The sequence below is a fragment of the Bactrocera oleae genome, chromosome 6, assembly GCF_042242935.1.
Source record: "Bactrocera oleae isolate idBacOlea1 chromosome 6, idBacOlea1, whole genome shotgun sequence".
In the NCBI taxonomy this organism is placed as follows: Eukaryota; Metazoa; Arthropoda; class Insecta; order Diptera; family Tephritidae; genus Bactrocera; species Bactrocera oleae.
This window is the reverse complement of record NC_091540.1, coordinates 27,088,949-27,102,927: the sequence shown is the minus strand read 5'-3', so window position 1 is coordinate 27,102,927 and position 13,979 is coordinate 27,088,949.

Here is a 13,979-nt window from a genome sequence, read left to right as displayed (position 1 = left end):
GTCGCAATTGGCAAAAAACTTTCAATTTCACAAGTTACCCTTTAGCGCCTAAACAGTGTGACTTAGAAGAATTAAACTATCTGATTACGGTAGATGCATATGTGCACATTACATAGAGATGTTAACGTCCTAAATGGGTTGAACGCAAGAGTGACAATCGAAAACCCAAAAACCTCAAAATACCTAGCAACTTCCGGCTTTGTTGTTCCTGCTAATAAAGTATGTGGGTCTAAAAAGCAATATGAATCGCCTAGACGACAACTCGGGCATTCAAAAACAACATCATATACCCGCCTACCACAAACAGGAACGGGGCAATATGCAAAAAACTTTCAATTTCACAAGTTACCCTTTAGCGCCTAAAGAGTGTGACTTAGCAGAATTAAACTATCTGATTACGGTAGATGCATATGTGCACATTACATAGGGATGTTTACGTCCTAAATGGGTTGAACGCAAGAGTGACAATAGGTAACCCAAAGAACCCAAAATACCTAGCACCTTCCGGTTTTGTTTTTGCGGCTAAGAAATTATGTGGGCCTAAAAAGCAATATGAATCGCCTAGACGACAACTCGGGCATTCATAAACAACATCATATACCCGCCTACAACAAACAGGAACGGGGCAATTGGAAAAAACTTTCAATTTCACAAGTTACCCTTTAGCGCCTAAAGAGTGTTACTTAGAAGAATTAAACTATCTGATTATGGTAGATGCATATGTGCACATTACATAGAGATGTTTACGTCCTAAATGGGTTGAACGCAAGAGTGACAATAGGTAACCCAAAGAACCCAAAATACCTAGCACCTTCCGGTTTTGTTTTTGCGGCTAATAAATTATGTGGGCCTATAAAACAATATGAGTCGCCTAGACGACAACTCGGGCATTTATAATCACAACCATATAACCCCCTACCACAAACAGGAACGTGGCAATTGGCAAAAAACTTTCAATTTCCTTTAGCCATATGTGCACATTACATAGAGATGTTTACGTCCTAAATGGGTTGAACGCAAGAGTGACAAAAGGTAACCCAAAGAACCCAAAATACCTAGCACCTTCCGGTTTTGTTTTTGCGGCTAATAAATTATGTGGGCCTATAAAATAATATGAGTCGCCTAGACGACAACTCGGGCATTTATAATCACAACCATATAACCCCCTACCACAAACAGGAACGTGGCAATTGGCAAAAAACTTTCAATTTCCTTAAGCGCCTAAAGAGTGTGACTTTGAAGAATTAAACTATCTGATTACGGTAGATGCATATGTGCACATTACATAGAGATGTTAACGTCCTAAATGGGTTGAACGCAAGAGTGACAATCGAAAACCCAAAAACCTCAAAATACCTAGCAACTTCCGATTTTGTTTTTCCGGCTAATAAAGTATGTGGGCCTAAAAAACAATATGAATCGCCTAGACGGCAACTCGGGCCTTCATAAACAACATCATATACCCGCCTACCACAAACAGGAACGGGGCAATTGGCAAAAAACTTTCAATTTTACAAGTTACCCTTTAGCGCCTAAACAGTGTGACTTAGAAGAATAAAACTATCTGATTACTTTAGATGCATATGTGCACATTACATAGAGATGTTTACGTCCTAAATGGGTTGAACGCAAGAGTGACAATCGGTAACCCAAAGAACCCAAAATACCTAGCACCCTCCGGTTTTGGTTTTGCGGCTAATAAATTATGTGGTCCTATAAAACAATATGAATCGCCTAGACAGCAACTCGGGCCTTCATAAACAACATCATTTACCCGCCTACCACAAACAGGAACGGGGCATTCATAATCACAACCATATACGCCCTACCACAAACAGGAACGTGGCCATTGGCAAAAAACTTTCAATTTCCTTTAGCGCCTAAAGAGTGTGACTTTGAAGAATTAAACTATCTGATTACGGTAGATGCATATGTGCACATTACATAGAGATGTTAACGTCCTAAATGGGTTGAACGCAAGAGTGACAATCGAAAACCCAAAAACCTCAAAATACCTAGCAACTTCCGGCTTTGTTGTTCCTGCTAATAAAGTATGTGGGTCTAAAAAGCAATATGAACCGCCTAGACGACAACTCGGGCATTCATAAACAACATCATATACCCGCCTAACACAAACAGGAACGGGGCAATTGGAAAAAACTTTCAATTTCACAAGTTACCCTTTAGCGCCTAAAGAGTGTGACTTAGAAGAATTAAACTATCTGATTACGGTAGATGCATATGTGCACATTGCATAGGGATGTTAACGTCCTAAATGGGTTGAACGCAAGAGTGACAATAGGTAACCCAAAGAACCCAAAATACCTAGCACCTTCCGGTTTTGTTGTTCCTGCTAATAAAGTATGTGGGTCTAAAAAGCAATATGAATCGCCTAGACGACAACTCGGGCATTCATAAACAACATCATATACCCGCCTAACACAAACAGGAACGGGGCAATTGGAAAAAACTTTCAATTTCACAAGTTACCCTTTAGCGCCTAAAGAGTGTGACTTAGAAGAATTAAACTATCTGATTACGGTAGATGCATATGTGCACATTACATAGGGATGTTAACGTCCTAAATGGGTTGAACGCAAGAGTGACAATAGGTAACCCAAAGAACCCAAAATACCTAGCACCTTCCGGTTTTGTTTTTGCGGCTAATAAATTATGTGGGCCTATAAAACAATATGAGTCGCCTAGACGACAACTCGGGCATTTATAATCACAACCATATAACCCCCTACCACAAACAGGAACGTGGCAATTGGCAAAAAACTTGTAATTTCCTTTAGCGCCTCAAGAGTGTGACCTTGAATAATTAAGCTATCTGATTACGGTAGATGCACATGTGCACATTACATAGAGATGTTTACGTCCTAAATGGGTTGAACGCAAGAGTGACAATCGAAAACCCAAAGAACCCAAAATACCTAGCAACTTCCGGCTTTGTTTTTCCTGCTAATAAAGTATCTGGGCCTAAAAAGCAATATGAATCGCCTAGACGACAACTCGGGCATTAATAAACAACATCATATACCCGCCTACCACAAACAGGAACGGGGCAATTGGCAAAAAACTTTCAATTTTACAAGTTACCCTTTAGCGCCTAAACAGTGTGACTTAGAAGAATAAAACTATCTGATTACGGTAGATGCATATGTGCACATTACATAGAGATGTTTACGTCCTAAATGGGTTGAACGCAAGAGTGACAATCGGTAACCCAAAGAACCCAAAATACCTAGCACCCTCCGGTTTTGTTTTTGCGGCTAATAAAGTATGTGGGCCTAAAAAACAATATGAGTCGCCTAGACGGCAACTCAAGCCTTCATAAACAACATCATATACCCGCCTACCACAAACAGGAACGGGGCAATTGGCAAAAAACTTTCAATTTTACAAGTTACCCTTTAGCACCTAAACAGTTTGACTTAGAAGAATACAACTATCTGATTACGGTAGATGCATATGTGCACTTTACATAGGGTTGTTTACGTCCTAAATGGGTTGAACGCAAGAGTGACAATCGAAAACCCAAAGAACCCAAAATACCTAGCACCTTCCGGTTTTGTTTTTGCTACTATAAAGTATGTGGGCCTTTAAAACAATATGAGTCGCCTAGGCGACAACGCGGGCATTCATAATCACAACCATATACCCCCTACCACAAACAGGAACGTGGCCATTGGCAAAAAACTTTCAATTTCCTTTAGCGCCTAAAGAGTGTGACTTTGAAGAATTAAACTATCTGATTACGGTAGATGCATATGTGCACATTACAGAGAGATGTTAACGTCCTAAATGGGTTGAACGCAAGAGTGACAATCGAAAACCCAAAATCCTCAAAATACCTAGCAACTTCCGGCTTTGTTGTTCCTGCTAATAAAGTATGTGGGTCTAAAAAGCAATATGAATCGCCTAGACGACAACTCGGGCATTCATAAACAACATCATATACCCGCCTACCACAAACAGGAACGGGGCAATTGGAAAAAACTTTCAATTTCACAAGTTACCCTTTAGCGCCTAAACAGTGTGACTTAGAAGAATTAAACTATCTGATTACGGTAGATGCATATGTGCACCTTACATAGAGATGTTAACGTCCTAAATGGGTTGAACGCAAGAGTGACAATAGAAAACCCAAAAACCTCAAAATACCTAGCAACTTCCGGCTTTGTTGTTCCTGCTAATAAAGTATGTGGGTCTAAAAAGCAATATGAATCGCCTAGACGACAACTCGGGCATTCAAAAACAACATCATATACCCGCCTACCACAAACAGGAACGGGGCAATTGTCAAAAAACTTTCAATTTCACAAGTTACCCTTTAGCGCCTAAAGAGTGTGACTTAGAAGAATTAAACTATCTGATTACGGTAGATGCATATGTGCACATTACATAGGGATGTTGAACGCAAGAAAAGGGGGCCTAAATGGGTTGAACGCAAGAGTGACAATAGGTAACCCAAAGAACCCAAAATACCTAGCACCCTCCGGTTTTGTTTTTGCGGCTAATAAATTATGTGGGCCTAAAAAACAATATGAATCGCCTAGACGGCAACTCGGGCCTTCATAAACAACATCATATACCCGCCTACCACAAACAGGAACGGGGCAATTGTCAAAAAACTTTCAATTTCACAAGTTACCCTTTAGCGCCTAAACAGTGTGACTTAGAAGAATAAAACTATCTGATTACGGTAGATGCATATGTGCACATTACATGGAGATGTTTACGTCCTAAATGGGTTGAACGCAAGAGTGACAATCGGTAACCCAAAGAACCCAAAATTCCTAGCACCCTCCGGTTTTGTTTTTGCGGCTAATAAATTATGTGGGCCTAAAAAACAATATGAATCGCCTAGACGGCAACTCGGGCCTTCATAAACAACATCATATACCCGCCTACCACAAACAGGAACGGGGCAATTGGCAAAAAACTTTCAATTTTACAAGTTACCCTTTAGCGCCTAAACAGTGTGACTTAGAAGAATAAAACTATCTGATTACGGTAGATGCATATGTGCACATTACATAGAGATGTTTACGTCCTAAATGGGTTGAACGCAAGAGTGACAATCGGTAACCCAAAGAACCCAAAATACCTAGCACCCTCCGGTTTTGTTTTTGCGGCTAATAAATTATGTGGTCCTATAAAACAATATGAATCGCCTAGACGGCAACTCGGGCCTTCATAAACAACATCATATACCCGCCTACCACAAACAGGAACGGGGCAATTGGCAAAAAACTTTCAATTTCCTTTAGCGCCTAAAGAGTGTGACTTTGAAGAATTAAACTATCTGATTACGGTAGATGCATATGTGCACATTACATAGAGATGTTAACGTCCTAAATGGGTTGAACGCAAGAGTGACAATCGAAAACTCAAAAACCTCAAAATACCTAGCAACTTCCGACTTTGTTTTTCCGGCTAATAAAGTATGTGGGTCTAAAAAACAATATGAATCGCCTAGACGGCAACTCGGGCCTTCATAAACAACATCATATACCCGCCTACCACAAACAGGAACGGGGCAATTGGCAAAAAACTTTCAATTTCCTTTAGCGCCTAAAGAGTGTGACTTTGAAGAATTAAACTATCTGATTACGGTAGATGCATATGTGCACATTACATAGAGATGTTAACGTCCTAAATGGGTTGAACGCAAGAGTGACAATCGAAAACTCAAAAACCTCAAAATACCTAGCAACTTCCGACTTTGTTTTTCCGGCTAATAAAGTATGTGGGCCTAAAAAACAATATGAATCGCCTAGACGGCAACTCGGGCCTTCATAAACAACATCATATACCCGCCTACCACAAACAGGAACGGGGCAATTGGCAAAAAACTTTCAATTTTACAAGTTACCCTTTAGCGCCTAAACAGTGTGACTTAGAAGAATACAACTATCTGATTACGGTAGATGCATATGTGCACTTTACATAGGGTTGTTTACGTCCTAAATGGGTTGAACGCAAGAGTGACAAAAAACTTTCAATTTCCTTTAGCGCCTAAAGAGTGTGACTTTGAAGAATTAAACTATCTGATTACGGTAGATGCATATGTGCACATTACATAGAGATGTTAACGTCCTAAATGGGTTGAACGCAAGAGTGACAATCGAAAACCCAAAATCCACAAAATACCTAGCAACTTCCGGCTTTGTTGTTCCTGCTAATAAAGTATGTGTGTCTAAAAAGCAATATGAATCGCCTAGACGACAACTCGGGCATTCATAAACAACATCATATACCCGCCTACCACAAACAGGAACGGGGCAATTGGAAAAAACTTTCAATTTCACAAGTTACCCTTTAGCGCCTAAAGAGTGTGACTTAGAAGAATTAAACTATCTGATTACGGTAGATGCATATGTGCACATTACATAGGGATGTTAACGTCCTAAATGGGTTGAACGCAAGAGTGACAATAGGTAACCCAAAGAACCCAAAATACCTAGCACCTTCCGGTTTTGTTTTTGCGGCTAATAAATTATGTGGGCCTATAAAACAATATGAGTCGCCTAGACGACAACTCGGGCATTTATAATCACAACCATATAACCCCCTACCACAAACAGGAACGTGGCAATTGGCAAAAAACTTGTAATTTCCTTTAGCGCCTCAAGAGTGTGACCTTGAATAATTAAGCTATCTGATTACGGTAGATGCATATGTGCACATTACATAGAGATGTTTACGTCCTAAATGGGTTGAACGCAAGAGTGACAATCGAAAACCCAAAGAACCCAAAATACCTAGCAACTTCCGGCTTTGTTTTTCCTGCTAATAAAGTATCTGGGCCTAAAAAGCAATATGAATCGCCTAGACGACAACTCGGGCATTAATAAACAACATCATATACCCGCCTACCACAAACAGGAACGGGGCAATTGGCAAAAAACTTTCAATTTTACAAGTTACCCTTTAGCGCCTAAACAGTGTGACTTAGAAGAATAAAACTATCTGATTACGGTAGATGCATATGTGCACATTACATAGAGATGTTTACGTCCTAAATGGGTTGAACGCAAGAGTGACAATCGGTAACCCAAAGAACCCAAAATACCTAGCACCCTCCGGTTTTGTTTTTGCGGCTAATAAAGTATGTGGGCCTAAAAAACAATATGAATCGCCTAGACGGCAACTCAAGCCTTCATAAACAACATCATATACCCGCCTACCATAAACAGGAACGGGGCAATTGGCAAAAAACTTTCAATTTTACAAGTTACCCTTTAGCGCCTAAACAGTTTGACTTAGAAGAATACAACTATCTGATTACGGTAGATGCATATGTGCACTTTACATAGGGTTGTTTACGTCCTAAATGGGTTGAACGCAAGAGTGACAATCGAAAACCCAAAGAACCCAAAATACCTAGCACCTTCCGGTTTTGTTTTTGCGGCTATAAAGTATGTGGGCCTTTAAAACAATATGAGTCGCCTAGGCGACAACGCGGGCATTCATAATCACAACCATATACCCCCTACCACAAACAGGAACGTGGCCATTGGCAAAAAACTTTCAATTTCCTTTAGCGCCTAAAGAGTGTGACTTTGAAGAATTAAACTATCTGATTACGGTAGATGCATATGTGCACATTACAGAGAGATGTTAACGTCCTAAATGGGTTGAACGCAAGAGTGACAATCGAAAACCCAAAATCCTCAAAATACCTAGCAACTTCCGGCTTTGTTGTTCCTGCTAATAAAGTATGTGGGTCTAAAAAGCAATATGAATCGCCTAGACGACAACTCGGGCATTCATAAACAACATCATATACCCGCCTACCACAAACAGGAACGGGGCAATTGGAAAAAACTTTCAATTTCACAAGTTACCCTTTAGCGCCTAAACAGTGTGACTTAGAAGAATTAAACTATCTGATTACGGTAGATGCATATGTGCACCTTACATAGAGATGTTAACGTCCTAAATGGGTTGAACGCAAGAGTGACAATAGAAAACCCAAAAACCTCAAAATACCTAGCAACTTCCGGCTTTGTTGTTCCTGCTAATAAAGTATGTGGGTCTAAAAAGCAATATGAATCGCCTAGACGACAACTCGGGCATTCAAAAACAACATCATATACCCGCCTACCACAAACAGGAACGGGGCAATTGTCAAAAAACTTTCAATTTCACAAGTTACCCTTTAGCGCCTAAAGAGTGTGACTTAGAAGAATTAAACTATCTGATTACGGTAGATGCATATGTGCACATTACATAGGGATGTTGAACGCAAGAAAAGGGGGCCTAAATGGGTTGAACGCAAGAGTGACAATAGGTAACCCAAAGAACCCAAAATACCTAGCACCCTCCGGTTTTGTTTTTGCGGCTAATAAATTATGTGGGCCTAAAAAACAATATGAATCGCCTAGACGGCAACTCGGGCCTTCATAAACAACATCATATACCCGCCTACCACAAACAGGAACGGGGCAATTGTCAAAAAACTTTCAATTTCACAAGTTACCCTTTAGCGCCTAAACAGTGTGACTTAGAAGAATAAAACTATCTGATTACGGTAGATGCATATGTGCACATTACATGGAGATGTTTACGTCCTAAATGGGTTGAACGCAAGAGTGACAATCGGTAACCCAAAGAACCCAAAATTCCTAGCACCCTCCGGTTTTGTTTTTGCGGCTAATAAATTATGTGGGCCTAAAAAACAATATGAATCGCCTAGACGGCAACTCGGGCCTTCATAAACAACATCATATACCCGCCTACCACAAACAGGAACGGGGCAATTGGCAAAAAACTTTCAATTTTACAAGTTACCCTTTAGCGCCTAAACAGTGTGACTTAGAAGAATAAAACTATCTGATTACGGTAGATGCATATGTGCACATTACATAGAGATGTTTACGTCCTAAATGGGTTGAACGCAAGAGTGACAATCGGTAACCCAAAGAACCCAAAATACCTAGCACCCTCCGGTTTTGTTTTTGCGGCTAATAAATTATGTGGTCCTATAAAACAATATGAATCGCCTAGACGGCAACTCGGGCCTTCATAAACAACATCATATACCCGCCTACCACAAACAGGAACGGGGCAATTGGCAAAAAACTTTCAATTTCCTTTAGCGCCTAAAGAGTGTGACTTTGAAGAATTAAACTATCTGATTACGGTAGATGCATATGTGCACATTACATAGAGATGTTAACGTCCTAAATGGGTTGAACGCAAGAGTGACAATCGAAAACTCAAAAACCTCAAAATACCTAGCAACTTCCGACTTTGTTTTTCCGGCTAATAAAGTATGTGGGTCTAAAAAACAATATGAATCGCCTAGACGGCAACTCGGGCCTTCATAAACAACATCATATACCCGCCTACCACAAACAGGAACGGGGCAATTGGCAAAAAACTTTCAATTTCCTTTAGCGCCTAAAGAGTGTGACTTTGAAGAATTAAACTATCTGATTACGGTAGATGCATATGTGCACATTACATAGAGATGTTAACGTCCTAAATGGGTTGAACGCAAGAGTGACAATCGAAAACTCAAAAACCTCAAAATACCTAGCAACTTCCGACTTTGTTTTTCCGGCTAATAAAGTATGTGGGCCTAAAAAACAATATGAATCGCCTAGACGGCAACTCGGGCCTTCATAAACAACATCATATACCCGCCTACCACAAACAGGAACGGGGCAATTGGCAAAAAACTTTCAATTTTACAAGTTACCCTTTAGCGCCTAAACAGTGTGACTTAGAAGAATACAACTATCTGATTACGGTAGATGCATATGTGCACTTTACATAGGGTTGTTTACGTCCTAAATGGGTTGAACGCAAGAGTGACAATCGAAAACCCAAAGAACCCAAAATACCTAGCACCTTCCGGTTTTGTTTTTGCGGCTATAAAGTATGTGGGCCTTTAAAACAATATGAGTCGCCTAGGCGACAACGCGGGCATTCATAATCACAACCATATACCCCCTACCACAAACAGGAACGTGGCCATTGGCAAAAAACTTTCAATTTCCTTTAGCGCCTAAAGAGTGTGACTTTGAAGAATTAAACTATCTGATTACGGTAGATGCATATGTGCACATTACATAGAGATGTTAACGTCCTAAATGGGTTGAACGCAAGAGTGACAATCGAAAACCCAAAATCCACAAAATACCTAGCAACTTCCGGCTTTGTTGTTCCTGCTAATAAAGTATGTGTGTCTAAAAAGCAATATGAATCGCCTAGACGACAACTCGGGCATTCATAAACAACATCATATACCCGCCTACCACAAACAGGAACGGGGCAATTGGAAAAAACTTTCAATTTCACAAGTTACCCTTTAGCGCCTAAAGAGTGTGACTTAGAAGAATTAAACTATCTGATTACGGTAGATGCATATGTGCACATTACATAGGGATGTTGAACGCAAGAAAAGGGGGCCTAAATGGGTTGAACGCAAGAGTGACAATAGGTAACCCAAAGAACCCAAAATACCTAGCACCTTCCGGTTTTGTTTTTGCGGCTAAGAAATTATGTGGGCCTAAAAAGCAATATGAATCGCCTAGACGACAACTCGGGCATTCATAAACAACATCATATACCCGCCTACCACAAACAGGAACGGGGCATTCATAATCACAACCATATACCCCCTACCACAAACAGGAACGTGGCCATTGGCAAAAAACTTTCAATTTCCTTTAGCCATATGTGCACATTACATAGAGATGTTTACGTCCTAAATGGGTTGAACGCAAGAGTGACAATCGAAAACCCAAAAACCTCAAAATACCTAGCAACTTCCGGCTTTGTTGTTCCTGCTAATAAAGTATGTGGGTCTAAAAAGCAATATGAATCGCCTAGACAACAACTCGGGCATTCAAAAACAACATCATATACCCGCCTACCACAAACAGGAACGGGGCAATTGTCAAAAAACTTTCAATTTCACAAGTTACCCTTTAGCGCCTAAAGAGTGTGACTTAGAAGAATTAAATTATCTGATTACGGTAGATGCATATGTGCACATTACATAGGGATGTTGAACGCAAGAAAAGGGGGCCTAAATGGGTTGAACGCAAGAGTGACAATAGGTAACCCAACGAACCCAAAATACCTAGCACCTTCCGGTTTTGTTTTTGCGGCTAAGAAATTATGTGGGCCTAAAAAGCAATATGAATCGCCTAGACGACAACTCGGGCATTCATAAAAAACATCATATACCCGCCTACCACAAACAGGAACGGGGCATTCATAATCACAACCATATACCCCCTACCACAAACAGGAACGTGGCCATTGGCAAAAAACTTTCAATTTCCTTTAGCGCCTAAAGAGTGTGACTTTGAAGAATTAAACTATCTGATTACGGTAGATGCATATGTGCACATTACATAGAGATGTTAACGTCCTAAATGGGTTGAACGCAAGAGTGACAATCGAAAACCCAAAATCCTCAAAATACCTAGCAACTTCCGGCTTTGTTGTTCCTGCCAATAAAGTATGTGGGTCTAAAAAGCAATATGAATCGCCTAGACGACAACTGGGGCATTCAAAAACAACATCATATACCCGCCTACCACAAACAGGAACGGGGCAATTGGAAAAAACTTTCAATTTCACAAGTTATCCTTTAGCGCCTAAAGAGTGTGACTTAAAAGAATTAAACTATCTGATTACGGTAGATGCATATGTGCACATTACATAGAGATGTTTTCGTCCTAAATGGGTTGAACGCAAGAGTGACAATAGGTAACCCAAAGAACCCAAAATACCTAGCACCTTCCGGTTTTGTTTTTGCGGCTAATAAATTATGTGGGCCTATAAAACAATATGAGTCGCCTAGACGACAACTCGGGCATTTATAATCACAACCATATGTAGGGGGTTTACCACAAACAGGAACGTGGCAATTGGCAAAAAACTTTCAATTTCCTTTAGCGCCTAAAGAGTGTGAGTTTGAAGAATTAAACTATCTGATTACGGTAGATGCATATGTGCACATTACATAGAGATGTTAACGTCCTAAATGGGTTGAACGCAAGAGTGACAATCGAAAACCCAAAAACCTCAAAATACCTAGCAACTTCCGATTTTGTTTTTCCGGCTAATAAAGTATGTGGGCCTAAAAAACAATATGAATCGCCTAGACGGCAACTCGGGCCTTCATAAACAACATCATATACCCGCCTACCACAAACAGGAACGGGGCAATTGGCAAAAAACTTTCAATTTCCTTTAGCGCCTAAAGAGTGTAACTTTGAAGAATTAAACTATCTGATTACGGTAGATGCATATGTGCACATTACATAGAGATGTTAACGTCCTAAATGGGTTGAACGCAAGAGTGACAATCGGTAACCCAAAGAACCCAAAATTCCTAGCACCCTCCGGTTTTGTTTTTGCGGCTAATAAAGTATGTGGGCCTAAAAAACAATATGAATCGCCTAGACGGCAACTCGGGCCTTCATAAACAACATCATATACCCGCCTACCACAAACAGGAACGGGGCAATTGGCAAAAAACTTTCAATTTTACAAGTTACCCTTTAGCGCCTAAACAGTGTGACTTAGAAGAATACAACTATCTGATTACGGTAGATGCATATGTGCACTTTACATAGGGTTGTTTACGTCCTAAATGGGTTGAACGCAAGAGTGACAATCGAAAACCCAAAGAACCCAAAATACCTAGCACCTTCCGGTTTTGTTTTTGCGGCTATAAAGTATGTGGGCCTTTAAAACAATATGAGTCGCCTAGGCGACAACGCGGGCATTCATAATCACAACCATATACCCCCTACCACAAACAGGAACGTGGCCATTGGCAAAAAACTTTCAATTTCCTTTAGCGCCTAAAGAGTGTGACTTTGAAGAATTAAACTATCTGATTACGGTAGATGCATATGTGCACATTACATAGAGATGTTAACGTCCTAAATGGGTTGAACGCAAGAGTGACAATCGAAAACCCAAAATCCACAAAATACCTAGCAACTTCCGGCTTTGTTGTACCTGCTAATAAAGTATGTGTGTCTAAAAAGCAATATGAATCGCCTAGACGACAACTCGGGCATTCATAAACAACATCATATACCCGCCTACCACAAACAGGAACGGGGCAATTGGAAAAAACTTTCAATTTCACAAGTTACCCTTTAGCGCCTAAACAGTGTGACTTAAAAGAATTAAACTATCTGATTACGGTAGATGCATATGTGCACCTTACATAGAGATGTTAACGTCCTAAATGAGTTGAACGCAAGAGTGACAATCGAAAACCCAAAAACCTCAAAATACCTAGCAACTTCCGGCTTTGTTGTTCCTGCTAATAAAGTATGTGGGTCTAAAAAGCAATATGAATCACCTAGACGACAACTCGGGCATTCAAAAACAACATCATATACCCGCCTACCACAAACAGGAACGGGGAAATTGTCAAAAAACTTTCAATTTCACAAGTTACCCTTTAGCGCCTAAAGAGTGTGACTTAGAAGAATTAAACTATCTGATTACGGTAGATGCATATGTGCACATTACATAGGGATGTTGAACGCAAGAAAAGGGGGCCTAAATGGGTTGAACGCAAGAGTGACAATAGGTAACCCAAAGAACCCAAAATACCTAGCACCTTCCGGTTTTGTTTTTGCGGCTAAGAAATTATGTGGGCCTAAAAAGCAATATGAATCGCCTAGACGACAACTCGGGCATTCATAAACAACATCATATACCCGCCTACCACAAACAGGAACGGGGCATTCATAATCACAACCATATACCCCCTACCACAAACAGGAACGTGGCCATTGGCAAAAAACTTTCAATTTCCTTTAGCGCCTAAAGAGTGTGACTTTGAAGAATTAAACTATCTGATTACGGTAGATGCATATGTGCACATTACATAGAGATGTTAACGTCCTAAATGGGTTGAACGCAAGAGTGACAATCGAAAACCCAAAATCCTCAAAATACCTAGCAACTTCCGGCTTTGT